The 14624-nt window shown below is 40.1% G+C and overlaps 1 long non-coding RNA gene across 1 annotated transcript; it reads right to left on the reverse strand.

Annotated features, from left to right (window-relative positions):
* Positions 1–1288: 1288 nt before the first annotated feature.
* LOC117522616 lies at positions 1289–11267 on the reverse strand. Its single transcript, XR_004564259.1, has 3 exons — positions 11257–11267; positions 9737–9743; positions 1289–1541 (listed from the first exon to the last, which is right to left on the reverse strand). It is a non-coding gene; the product is annotated as an uncharacterized LOC117522616 (long non-coding RNA).
* Positions 11268–14624: the final 3357 nt, after the last annotated feature.

The raw sequence follows: 14624 nt of genomic DNA on the forward strand, positions 1-14624 counted from the left end.
GGCTCGTGGCTCTTTGATTCACTGCTCTTCAGAAGCGGTAAGTCCGCTTCTTAACCTCTCTCAAAGCCATTAAAATATCATGAGTCATTTTTGTGTGTATTAAAGTCATTAACTGGGACTCTTGTCTTGTTGCAGTCAACAAACGAGAATCATCCTCCATTCCTTTGTCACAGATTCAAACGATGCGCGGCTCTTTGCTGAGAGTCCACTCGGAATTAATACCTTCAAAATGAATTGCCGCGTTAAATAAAATGACACCTCTTACAAATGTTGCAATACAGACAATAAACTACAATCGACTAAAACGTTTTTTCCAAAAAAAAAAAAAAAAAGAGACGTCTATGAGCTGTAGAACTCAGCTCATAGGTATGGAAAGACATTCATGCCACTAATAATGTCTGAAAGGAAATGGGTTTTGACAAAAACTAACAGATTTTATTTCTGTTTATGTCCAGAGATCAAGGATCCACCATGTAGAGTTTATTATGTCCAGAGTTTAAGGATCCAGTAACCAATTTCATATTTATTTACTTTAAGACTCAATAAAATGTTGTTCAATTTCAATGTAATCAGCTTATAAAGTGCCAAATTACAGCAAAAGCCATCTCAAGGTGCCTCACACAGAACAGTTCAACATAAAAAAATTAAATAAAGAAAAATTCAAATACCTAATTAAAAACAGAAGTAAAAGAATAAAACATAAAATAAAAATGACTCATAAGAAAGTGAATAAATATGTTTTAAGTCTTGACTTAAAAATGTCCACGGACTCTGACTGCCTCACTGAGGGCCATGTACTGGCTAACCCAGAATGAGATTGCCCACTCAACAAACTTCCCCAGCCTTCTGGACATGATGAAGGTACTTGGGCTGTCGTACCTGGCTTTTCCCCTTTGGGTACCTCTAGAATGGCTAATTTTTAGCTTAAATTTTCAAAAGCTGCCCCCCTTCCGTTCCGTTCTGTTAACATAATGTTATTATGTTAACATAATGTTTACATAATGAAAAATATCCTGCCAGTCCTATCATCTGTTTGATTTCCACCCAAAGGGACCAAGAATGAAGGGTGAATGTTTCAAGATTTGTTTAATAACTTTTGTAGAGTTGAGGTTTTTTTTTTTTTTTTTTTGTAACGTTATTTATCTTTTCCTTAGAGATTAATGCAGCTTTGCACAGATTTTTTTTTTTTTTTGTACTAGACAGTTCTTTGTTACTGTTCTTGAAAATTGCACAAACATACTACAGGGTCTTGTGAAAAGAATCTTATTTTACTGTTATATGATAAATGATCCTTCCGCAGGTTCACCTACGGAAACCTTGTTACGACTTTTACTTCCTCTAGATAGTCAAGTTTGATCGTCTTCTCGGCGCTCCGCCAGGGCCATGTTCCGACCCTGGCAGGGCTGATCCGAGGACCTCACTAAACCATCCAGTCGGTAGTAGCGACGGGCGGTGTGTACAAAGGGCAGAGACTTGATCAACACGAGCTTATGACCCGCGCTTACTGTGAATTCCTCGTTCATGGGAAATAATTGCAATCCCTCCCATGTTATATCAGGGTCCATGTTTTATTGTTAAAATGTTCTACCAGCACGTTACATTTTTTTGAACTTGAAAATTCTTCTCTGTTATAAAGTTAATCAATATGAGGACAAAGCTTCAGCTTTTAGCTCATACCTTTGTTGTTAAGGGTCCAAAAAAGAATATTTTATTCATAAAATAAATAAATAATATCGGCTGATTTATCAGCTATTGGCATATCAGCCAATTTATCGATTATTGGCTTTTTTTTTTCTCATCCAAATATCGTTATCGGCATCAGCCTCAAAAAATCCATATCAGTCGGGCTCTAATTATCGATACCTCCTGTGAATTTTCTGTGTACTAAAAGTAGGCTTTGCAGGTTTTCTATGCCAACAACATTTTATTGAGTCAGAAAGTAAATAAATATGAAATGGGTCACTGGATCCTTGATCTCTGGACATAAATAAAAATAAAATCTGTAGTTTTTGTCAAAAACATTTCCTTTCAGACATTTTGGCATGAATGTCTCTCCATATCTCTGAGCTGAGCTCAGCCGGGTGCTGCATGTCAGTGCAGGACGTCTCATTTTGGGAGGAAAACAGTTTTGATCGATTGCAGTTTGTTTGTATTACAACATTTGAAAAGAGGTGTCAATTAGGGCTGCAGCTATCGAATATTTTTGGAATCGAGTATTCTATCGATTTTTCAATGATTAATCGAGTAATCGGCTAAATTACATTCTTGTGTTTTTAAACACATATATCAATAGTGTGTTATATAACATGAAAGGCCTCTAAAAATGAACAAGCAATTGGCTTTTATTCCTCTCCAAAAAAGGTTTTTATTTAAACTCAACACTAGATCAAAACTTAATCTTTGGCTTATTGGCTCCAGAACTAAGCCCATTTATGCAAACTTTGTGAAACATTTGTGACGTATATGAAAAAATTGAAATAAAAGGACAAATAAGGTGCATCCTTTTTTTAAAAAAAAAAAAAAGAAAGGAAAATAAACAATAAACAACAAAAAGTATAAGGGTGATTCTTAGACTACGGGCACTTATTATGTCCTTTGATCATATTGTATGAAAAACAGAAAAAAGGGGAAATTTCACACTTTTATAGTTATCTTTACAATGAAAGTGTGTTAAGAAATTTGTTCTAGTAGTCTATGATGACTTTTTCACCTTTTTTCACCATCATTATATGCAAATATTGCCGTTTTGTGCTTGTCCCACACCCAGACTTTTGATCTTCAATGATAAAAATGAATGGTAAAGAAACGTTTTTTCTAATGTTTTAAAATATATACTGAAAATAATATACTGAATAAAATATCAGTAAAATAATCAAAACATAATTGGGGTATTCAATGTCATACAACTGTTGTGATTTTTTTTTAAACAAAATGCCCACACTATTGCCGTAATTTCCACCACAACACTGTAATGTCCCTTTAAACAGTTTGTATGAAAGATTGTTTGGGTAGTTTCTATGGAGATAAACAGTGACATCAGAGCACATGTATATAGCGCCAAATCACAACAAACAGTTGCCCCAAGGCGCTTTATATTGTAAGGCAATGGTGTGGTGGAAATTACATTTACAACGCCAATAGTGCCCGTAGTTAAAGAATCACCCATAAAAGTAAATAACTCAAATATCACTAATAATTCAACTTAAACAGTACAGTTCAGTTTCCAACTGTATCCAGATGAGGTAAGTAGAGTATAATGTTCATCTTTGTTCAAGAAAGTGAGTGCTTGTCTTAGCAATGAGAGAGAGAGAGAGAGAGAGAGAGAGAGAGAGAGAGAGAGAGAGAGAGAGAGAGAGAGAGAGAGAATTTGTAGTAGTGCATGTGTGTGCAATGCATATACATCCCTTTAAACAATGCAAAAAGGTCAGCATATTGACATGGTCAGAGGTGAGGCTAGCCCTACGCTTTGAGGCAATGTTCCCAGCAGCAGAGAACAAGCGCTCTGAGGGTGTTGAGGTGGCTGGAATACTGAGAAAAGACTTTGCCAGCTTAGCTAGGGTTGGGTATCTTACTGCATTTCCTCTCCACCATGACAGTGGATCCTCTTTTTTGGAGAGAGGATGTTCACCAAAATATTGTAAGACTTCCCTCTGGACCTCTTGATTTTGATTCTCATCATTATCCTCTTCTTCATTGCTACTGGAGTCTGATGAAGATCCAAGAACACTGTGAGCTGATCCTTGGGCTTGAGTAGCTGGGGAGTCTCCTTCTATGTTGGTGGTGGATTCATTTCCCTGCACATTGGACTCTTGTCTTTTGACAGTTAGTGCCATTGTTTGAATTGTGCTTTGGACCTTAAATGATTCCTCAGAAGACAAGAACTTAAGTTTTCTAAAGCGGGGGTCCATGGCAGCAGCAAGTAGGGCAATGTTAGGGTCCTCAGGTTTAAATACAAACAGATCTTCCCACCTGTCAGTGATCTGTTGAGCTGCAAGACCCTGAAATGCCTTTACTGGTGCAGTTTCAAAAGCTGAATTCATGGTGGATTTCTTCAGCGTTTGTACCAGCTGAGGAAGCGCAGACAGGGTTGCATATTGCTCCCCACTAAGGAACACTGTAGCCTCCTCGAAAGGTTCAAGAACCTGAGCCAGCTCTTCAGTCAATATCCACTGCTCAGGCTTCAGATCCAAATAGTGATGTTTTTTCCCCGTGGGTTGACTGCAGGGTCCGAAAGCGCAGCAGTCACTGGCCACCTCTGCTCAAGGAGCCTGGACAGCATATGAAGTGTACTGTTCCACCGGGTACTGACATCCTGGACCAACATGTGCTGTTGCACTCCCATTTGCTGCTGCTTTTCTTTAAGTTTTGTGCAGGCCAGTTCACTCTTTTTAAAGTGCTCCACCAGGCATCTCGCAGAAGCAACACAACTTGCAATGTTTTTGTTATTGTTTAGTGTGTTCTGCACAACTAAATTCAGTGTGTGTCCTGCACATCTGACAGAGGCCCATCCTTGTCTCTCTTTCAGAATTCTGGCAGCTGCCACTACATTGGTGCCATTGTCATGGACAACTGCCTTCACCTTCTCAAAAGGAATGTGAAATTTGGTAGTAGCCTCCTCCAGCCAATCTGCAATGTTTGTGGCTGTATGCCTCTCCTCTAGAGGCATTGTAGTAAGGGCGAGGGACTTAATTTCCCAATCATCTCCCAAGAAATGACATGTGACCCCCAGATAAGCCTCTGTAGCCACACTCGTCCAAATGTCACTTGTTAGTGCAACAGACTCTATGTCCTTAAGAACACTTTGTAATTTTTCAGTTATTTCTGAGTATTTTTGCTCCATATTTGTGAAGTATGTTCTTGAGGGAATGGTGTATTTGGGATTGAATGTTTTGATCATATTCTTGAATCCTGTGTCTTCCACCATGGACAGTGGGTGCATGTCTGTGATGAGCATATTTAAAATGCTGTTGGTCAAAACCACGGCCTCCTCGACAGTATATGAGGGACCTGTCCGGACAAAGCTGTCCATACGTCGCTGTGATGTGCTGTGGGGGAGAAAAAAAACCCATTCATTTGCAGGCTATAACAAATGCTAAAGTTGTCCAAAAGTAAATGTATGTTAATGAATTTGTCCATCATGTCATCTATTATTTATTGTGAGTGAGTGAGTGAGAAAGAAAGCGAGGAAGGGAGAGATGAACTGATTTCATGATTTTGGTGCATTTGCTCTCGTTAGCCTACTTATTAGCCTCTCGTTAGCCTACTTATTAGCCTGTCTCATCACTATCGACACAACACACAAGCTACACATAATTACTGAAATTCTAACAAGCGGTAGTGTTCATATCAGTTAATGTTAATCTTAAAATATGTTACCTTTTAGAGGCTTCGAGTCCGCTTGGAGAAGTGCAGTAGTTCATGTGAGGATGCTTTCGGTTGAGGTGTTGCAGCATTGACGAAGTGCTGTTATGGTAGGCCAGGTCCGCTTTACAGTATATACATTGCACTATATTGTCCGCCTTACGAAGTGTAAAATGATCCCAAACTTTAGACATTTTCTGCCTTTTACGCACACCGGTATCTTCGTTTTCCGCCATCGCCAGAGAAGTAGATTGCGCCGCATGAAGCCTTGTCCGGCAATTATTACAGTCCGGGGGAAACAATGATACGGGAGCTTGCGACATGAATTAAAGGAAGCTTCGAGGCAAATTCTTTGCCTCGAGCATTTTTTGTAATCGAGTTACTCGAATAACTCGAATAATCGTTTCAGCCCTAGTGTCAATTGATTTACACGGCATTTCACTTTGAATTTATTAATTCCGACTGGACTCTATCGTTCTAACATAACTCGTCAGAGAGCCACAAAGCGTTTGGAGCTGTTTGAACAGAACGGAGGACAATTCTTGTTTCTTTCTCGCAACAAGACAGGAGTCCCAGTTAGTGACTTAGAGCTGAAACCCAAAATTACCCCCAACACCACCCACACGAAAACTTTTGAATTATAGAAGCTCTGAAATCTGGGGCTATTCCAGACAATAAACTGCAGTGAGTGCAACATCCATTTTGGTGAGGAAAAAAAACAACTTTCCTTATTCAGATTCATTCTAGTAATATTCTGCTCTTACTAGGATGCAGCAGTTTTCTAGCTTGGCAGATAGGTCTGGATGAAATCACTGAAGAAATGAACAAATTGGAAATATGGTTTGACCAAAACAAATTGTCATTAGACCTAAATAAAACAGGGATGAAATGGAGGTGTAAGAGTCACTAGGTGTTCACTGGAAAGTTATTTATTTATGTTCATTGTTCGTTGGTTTATCTTTTCTGCTGTTTTATCAGGTTCTTTTTGTCTCTTTCTCTAAAATTGTATTGTATTGTAGCATTATTAGTTATTATTACTGTTATTGTTCTTCCTATTATTAATATATAAATAATAAAAATAAATTTAAAAATGTTTCAATTTGTAATACATTTGACTCTTTTACGGTAACAAACGCTGAGCCATTAATTATTATACAGAACAGAAATGCACATAAACGTGCTGAGATGCGAACAGCTTAATGCTAACTTTAACATTGAAAGTGCCACAGACATGCTAACATGTTAGCATCGGCCCCGTTTTTAAGTTATAAAGTACATCTATCAACTGTTTCAGAAGACCGTAACAGGTCGGTTTTATGGCCCAGTCACACTGCACACGACGATTCCTGAACGAAGGAAAAAAGTAAAAACATCACAATGCGTTGAGAAAAGGTGGACGAAAGAGCTTTTATCACCGAACAGTCTGCGAAGCAAGAGCGCAAAAGGGACGAAAGAGGAACTTAACAAAACCGAAGCTCACGATCTACACGCTTCGAGACGCGCCTGGAGCCACAGCTGGAGCAGTGTGTGTCTGCATCTCTGCTTTCCAGGACTCGGCGCTGGGATGGAGCTCATAGCGCCTGAGTCCTGGAGAAACTGCAAACAAGCTGTGGAGATCTGTGTGTACGTCAGTGGACCACCTGCTCCTCGTCCAGAACAAAAGAGGGATCATCTCCATCATCATCAGAATCCACAATGTCTGTCGACATGCTGCGCGCTCCGTCATCCTCCAATTTAAAATAAAAAAAAAGAAAAAAAGTGTGCCGTGGTCACTGCTGTATCACTGTATTATGTTCTAAGCTATATATTGATTTATAACAGAAAACTGTCAAAAGGGAGAATAAATATAAATATGTGTAAAGGTGATTGAATATATCAGAGCAGTAAATTAATCAGTGCGTGCGAACACGTGCATTGACTCGTGCGGTTATTTCCACCAGCTGTTCACTGATCCCCTTCGTGAATTCTGTCTTCCAGAGCAGCTCTTTATATAATCATTTTGATTCATCTACCCGTTGTCACATGTACAGAAAGACTGGATTGTCATTCCTACACTCATATTTAATACAAAATAATAAGCTCACACAGCAGCTCCTGCTGTCGCTGATGGTGCATTCCATTACCGGTCGGAAATTACACAACTTTTTTGTTGTTTCAAATTCAACAGTTGCTTGTGGTAAAATAATTAATTATATCCACACAAAAGATTAATTCTGGCCTATGTAATGTGCCTGAGCCCATTGAAGCTGCCCCCACACGCACAGATAAAAAAAATCCAAGCAAGCAGGCTGAGTTTTCACTGTAATTTCTGACGGAACATGAAGCAGCAGCAGCCTCAGCGCTCAGAAACCGGCTTCTGCACTGTGTGAAAACTTTCAGCTCCTCCAACGAAGTCAAATTAAACTAACGTTACAAAAACTGATGACGACAAAACGGACGACAGCAAAACGAGACAAACAAATTGAGGTTTTCGTTGCCCTTCGTTCAAATTTTTCAACGGTTTAAAAATCCTGACGTAGCGCCAACTGCAGGAATGAGGCTGCGCGAAGGTTAAACGATGCCAACGACAGTAAACGAAAGTCCAGATTTCTTGTTTCATCAGGGCTTCGTCACCCTTCGTTAAGTGCTGTGTGACTGGGCCTTAACATAAAAAAGGTAAATATTACTCACAGAAATCTACTTTTTAGGGTTTTAGCGGGGAAAAATTAAGATAAAGTGAAATAAAACAAAGAACCAACGAAGCAGGGGGTCGGATCACTGCTTCATTGCTTCAGAAACGGTTGATTACAGACCCTGCAGGGGTTCTGTAATCAACATAGAGAAATTATCTTTTTCCCGACAAACACCCCCAAAAATAATGGCCGCTCTGAAGGACCGATGAGGGAATCGTAAAGTAAAAAGGCTATTGAGGTCAGTGGATCGAATCATTTCTGAACAATACCCGAAAAGAACCGGTTCCCGATACCCATCCCTATTAGTGCCATGCTCAGCATTGAGCCTCGTTAGCAGGAATATTTTACCTCTAAGAGCCACTATTCTCCCAGATTTATTGAGTAACTCCGCTTGTACCCAAAAAAAAAAAAGCTACATGGCTCATTGGTCATCGTTCATTATTCAGTGGGACCAGGGCTGAATCCCTGTACCGCTATTGTAACGCTGCCATGCTTACACAGGAGCATGGCTGCCAGTACTGAATAGGGCAGAAAGGACCTGGATGTGCAACACAGCGTGTGTGTTGAGTGAATAAGATTTAACTAAATACCTACATAAATGTTATTTTTCAAGACTGGTTTTAACATTGCTCATTGGAAAAATTAGTTAAATCTTTGTCTTTATCATTGATTGAATCCAGTAATGCTTCAAAACTAGTTTCTTTTATAGAGAAATTTGACCTGTAAATGTTCAGTTGCCCTATATTTTGTTTTATTTTATTATATGTGAATAATATTTTCTTTTACTTTTGTTTTACTTTTGTTTTGTATTTGTGTATATATATATATATATATATATATATATATATATATATATATATATATATATATATATATATATATATATATAAATAAAAAATTGTCTTACACGGACCGTAAATGCCCTACCTATCCATTTTTGGTTCGCTTTTTAATTAAAATAATTCTGTTAATTAAATTGAAACAAGAGCAACCAGAAATTGCTTTGACATCCACCAATATAGATCCAGATCACCTCCAAAATTCAGTGTAGTCTTCCATGCCCTAATATCTATCTGTGGTGCAAATTTAGTGAGAATCCATGAAGTAGCTTTAGTAGTAGTAGTAGTAGTATCCTTCAAAGCATAGATAAAGTGAAATCTTGATCCATAATCCAGATTTGGATCTGGATCACCTCCAAAATTTAATGGAGTCTTCCATCGACCAATATGTATCTGTGCGGTAGTTTTGACGTAATCCTGCTAACAGTAATCATCCAAAGCCTACATACGAGGCTCGTAAAGTGAACCTTGATCCGGATCACCTCCAAAATTTAATGGGTTCTTCCATAACCTAATATCTATCTGTGGTGAAAATCTTGTCAAAATCTGTGTAGTAGTTCTTATGTACTCCTGCTAACAGGCAGACAGGTGGACATAATAAAAATAGTTCAATTTATTACCTTCCTGGCAGAAATTGCGGGACTTCAGAATTATAACACCCACTGACATGGAAACACACTTGTGACTATCATGGATTAAACACAACTGGGTGCATCATGCAATGTAAATAAATCCTTGTGATATCATTGTCTCAAGATCCTCATGACACAAAATTTCCAGCTTGCCACAAAATAATGCTCGATGCACACTCTGGAGTTGATGTGGGATTAAAGAGAGTGAATGCAAACATGCATTTAAGTGAACTCCAATCCTTGTAAAATCCATCATAGTAAAAGTCCAAAGCCAAGAAAAATCCATCTGAAAACATGACAGCACGATGTCACTTGTAACATTGAACTGTGCAGTAAACTTTGCGTTTTGCCCACCTTGGTAATGACAGCGCATGCTTTTTGTCGGCATACGGCCAGGCCTGACTCCATCCTCTAGCTTTCTTATATGTAACTCTATGGGCAGAGTTCATCTATAAGTATTTAGTTTAAAAGGTATAGGATAACCATGCTGGATATTTTTGGTACTTCTTTAGTCTTTAGCTACGTTTACATGGACACTTTATTTCTGATTTGATTGAATTCTATCTGATTAGTGGATCAGATTGTCCTGTTTACATGAACGTGCCCAAAAGTGATCTGCTTGCTGTGCTTGTTTACATGCACCGTGATTACGATCTGATTCAGTCAGTAGAGCAATCCCATAATGCTTTGCGTTGTGACGTCTGCCGTTTGTGACATACGCAAATGAGTTGTACCCGCAAGACTGCCCATATAAAAAATGGATTTGTTAGCTGGCGTAATCAAGATTACTGTTATTCTTTGCACATTTCTTTTGAAACTACAACATCAGAGGAACATGCTTCTTCTTCAGGACTTGTTCAGAAAGAAACAAGCGTGGTGGAATGTGTTTTTACACGATGCTGCTGCAGTTTAGAAAATACAGCTGTATTTGAAGTAACACTCGGGACGAGTGGTTATTTTCGGGCTGTTACATACTTATTTCAGCGAGGTCCTAGACTAACTTTGTTCATGTAAATGTGGCGCTGATGAGTAGGATTGAGAAAGGAGAGCCCGAAGACCATCAAACAGTTGCTCTATAATGCTTTCAGTTGAGCGGGTACTTTCTTCCATGAACCAGATTCCTCTCGTGCTGCTGTTGTATATTGTCCAGGAAAGATCTCTGCTGGGCTGACCGATCACCCAGGAGCTTGGCATAACCAGATAATGGCTTTCGATCAAGAAAGAATGATAATTTCAGTTAGCAAAGAAAAAAATGTTTGTTTTTCTCTTTGTGGATCTCTGTCATGTATTATACCAAAGAATCATCCTGCTGTATTCAAATATGTTGTAATTCATCCACACGGCTTTTAACTTCACAAAGCTCAAAACAGGAAAACATTTCCGAGAACACAGAGCAGAAAGCATTACATGTTGTGACGTAACAGACGCAATAAGGCTCCTCACAGGCGGACAATCCGACGAGCCGTTTACATTGAACATGATCGGGTTAGAAACAGAGTTACACCACCTCCTCTAACCCGATCGTAATTTCGATCAGATTGGGCTAATCTAATGAGATGGAGCTGTTTACATGGCGTGATTTTGATCTGATTGTTCAGTCAGATTACTTTTGGGCCATGTAACCGCAGCTTTTGATATTCAGAAGATTTACATTTGTGTGTATGTGTGGGTGTGTGTATTTGCTTCTAATGCCGCATTCACACCACATGCGATACCACAAATTTCGCTTCCTTTGCCTGGCGATCGACGCACCACCATCGCCTGGTGTGTCGCTCTGCTTGGGCGGAAACTTTCGCTGCGAAAATTTGCCTGCATCATCAAATAGGAGGAGCTTCCATTCCGCTTGACGTCGAGTCAGCAAGGCGGATCTTGATCACATGGAACGAGTTGCTGTGCTGTATTTGTTGTGGAAAGCCGACAAACATCGCCAGCGGCACCGTCGCTGGGTTCACCATAGCCTCATGAGATGTTCCCATTTCGGGGAGTTTCATCATTTGCTACAGGAGCTGCGTCTGGATGACGGCTGCTTTCAGCGGTACTTCTGCCTCTCCGGGACCTAGTTTGAGGCCCTCATGTCCCGTTCGCGCGTGCACATACGAACAAAGAAAAAAAAAAAAAAACTGGCTGCCCCTGCGGTTCCTCACTCTCTCTCCCCTCAAACTCTGTCATCATTGTGTTATAAACCAGTCACCATTTGTTTTATTATGCATCTGTGTAGAAAATAAAATTATCTTCACGGACGATTCGTTCGCGCGCACATGAAAAAAAAAATAGCTGCTGGGGTGCTGCTGCTTGCTCTCCCCTCAAACTCTGTCATAATTGTGAAATAAAGGACAAAAGGGACATAAGTCCTGCTCACAGGCTGGCTGCCAGACACAGGACACGTACACATCAAGTATAAACTCCAGACATCTTCACGTCACTACATATCCAGTCCCTGATTGGTCATCGCGGCGCGACAAGATGAAAAGTTCATATTTTTCAACTTGGGGAGGAGGGCGACACGACGTGATATCGCGCCGCAAATGTGCCAATCGCTTAAAATCACTTCATTCGCGTTCATCGCATTGCGTGGGTTGAACTTTTGTGGCACCACAATGCATCCTTCCATAGGGATTACATGGCAACCTGTCACCGCCGTTGCTCACGTCGCGTGCGGTGTTAACGCGGCATAAGAGTTTTCCTTAGTACTGCTGATCAGTAACTACATTTCAAGTGTGGACATGGGGCACATTTTGCAAAGGAAATTTTGCATTATATTTTAACTTTATTTTACAGAATTGTTGCAGGGTGTTTTTCCATTGCAAGCCCACTCTAAAGGAATGGATATTCTCCTCTGTCCTTACCCCTCCCCCTTCATGTCCACAGGCCCTCTTTTCATCTCTGAAAGTGATTGTTTAAATGAGTGCGGGGATGAGAAGGAGGAGTTTTCCTTCCTACCAGACATCACAAATGGTGAAGATAATGATGACGTTGAGCTAGAGAAGACACTTTTAAAGGAAAAGGTTGGTGAGAATTTATAGGTGTTCTTTAAAATGTCCAGTGTCACCAGAGTTGCTCGGCATTCAGTGATTTTCCAGTTTCAAAACGTGTGTGCTCTTATGTCAGTGTGTGGTTCTTCTTACAGTTATTTATTATCTTACAAGTATTTGCGAGAGTTCAACTGGTGTTTTGTTTAGTTTGTTTTTGCAAAATCTGCCCCCATGCGTTCTGTCATTGATACCATATCTATTCCCATTACTTCATCATCATCTTTGGTCCCTTCACCAACATGCCAATTGACGTCCGCTCCAGTAACCACTTTTTAAGCCTTTGGTACATACTTGTACTGTAAAGGCACTATCCAAATGTCATTGTACAATGTTTCAATGGCAATAATGATTGAGTAACTAGAATAATTCAATTACAAAAAATGAGGCAAATTCTTTGCCTCAAGACTTTAATGCTGTAGTACATACACCAGGCCTGTATGTGGCACTGTAATGCTCCCACAAAAAAAAACAGAGAAGACCATTGTAAGAGCTAATCAATGTAGCAGGTGATGCTACAACTTAACAAAGCTGCACACTGAGTAAAATAAAGCCTTTTAAGAGAAAGAGGGTCCACGCTGATCATCTGAAATGGACTTATTACACGTTGAAAGTGAAGCAGTGTGTTTGTATATATATTTTTTAAAAACATTGTTTGGTCCACTGGCTGTTCTCCACCTCCACAGATGAAGTGAAGTAAATGCACTTTAAGTGAAACATGTTTTAACTAGCAGGGGTGGTGGCCAAGTGGTTAGTGCGCTTGGATTCAGTACGGATGGCTCCAACCCTAATGATTTTCTTTCCTTCTTATATTCTACCATCTCATCCAATTCACTCTAGACAACCTACCGTATTTTCTGCACCATAAGGCGCACCGGATTATAAGGCGCGGCCTCAATTAGCAGGTACTTAACCCTTACAAAAGGCGCATGCTAAAACATACAGTCTACAAAAAAAGGTCACGGAAGCAAAACAGTGAGTTTATTTGAACTTTATTCTAGTATCTACTATTGTTACGGAAGCAAAACAGTGAGTTTATTTGAACTTTTTAACAACTTTGAACTATCGGTATTTAACAATATGGTACTCACATAATTTTTTATTATGGTTCTGTCACAAATCCATCGAAGTCCTCATCTTCTGTGTCTGAATTGAACAGCTGGGCAATTTCGCCATCAAACACGCCAGGTTCCCGCTCATCTTCCCTCTCATCGTCGTCGGAGACGGTCTCGTTGCCAGGTGGCTGTTCAGCAATGAAAGCCGGACAACAGTTAAAGCAGAAACCTGAGCCCAATGGTGACTGTAGAGACGCTTCTCCCGGCTGTTCTTTGTTTGATGACTCATTGCTCGAGTTGGTCTTCCAACTGTGGCCACCTCGCTTTGTTTCCGCGGAAACTTTGTTTGGTCTTTTTAACTTGGCGCAGTTCATTTTCTTGTTTCCTCCACTTACGTACCATCGATTCATTGATCTTGAATTCTCTCGCAGCTGCTCTATTACCATGAACAACCGCGTAACTGATAGCCTGCAGTTTGAATTGTGCCTCGTAAGCATGTCTCTTCGCTTTTCGGGGGTCCTTAGACAAACAAATGTTGTTTTTGCAGGATACCTGTAGTATAACTACCGAAGGAGTGGCGGAGGTAAGTGTACGTACCACGGACTCACGGACTCTTCTCTGATTGGTTTATCGCTGGCAGCGTCCGTACTCTACGCTACCAGCATACGTACTTTACGTATTACGTAATGTTCTCCGATTGGTTTATCGCTGCCAGGGTAAGTACTCTACGCTGCCAGCGTACGTACTTTACGTATTACGTCCCTGTGTCAGCGGAAAATGGTCCGATATTCTGACGGTCAAAGACAACGTCGGTCGTTTTTACAGATTTTGGAATTCAGTGCGCACATAAGGCGCACCGGATTATAGGGCACACGGCCGATTTTTGTGAAAATTTAAGGCTTTTAGGTGCGCCTTATGGTGCGGAAAATACGGTACCTGTGGGGAATATGCACTGATGACATTCATCATCACAGGTTCCCAGTTCAAACCCCACCCCTGCCACATTTCTCCATGTAATGTGGCGTTGCGTCAGGAA

This window comes from Thalassophryne amazonica, chromosome 12 (assembly GCF_902500255.1).
Source record: "Thalassophryne amazonica chromosome 12, fThaAma1.1, whole genome shotgun sequence".
NCBI lineage: Eukaryota > Metazoa > Chordata > Actinopteri > Batrachoidiformes > Batrachoididae > Thalassophryne > Thalassophryne amazonica.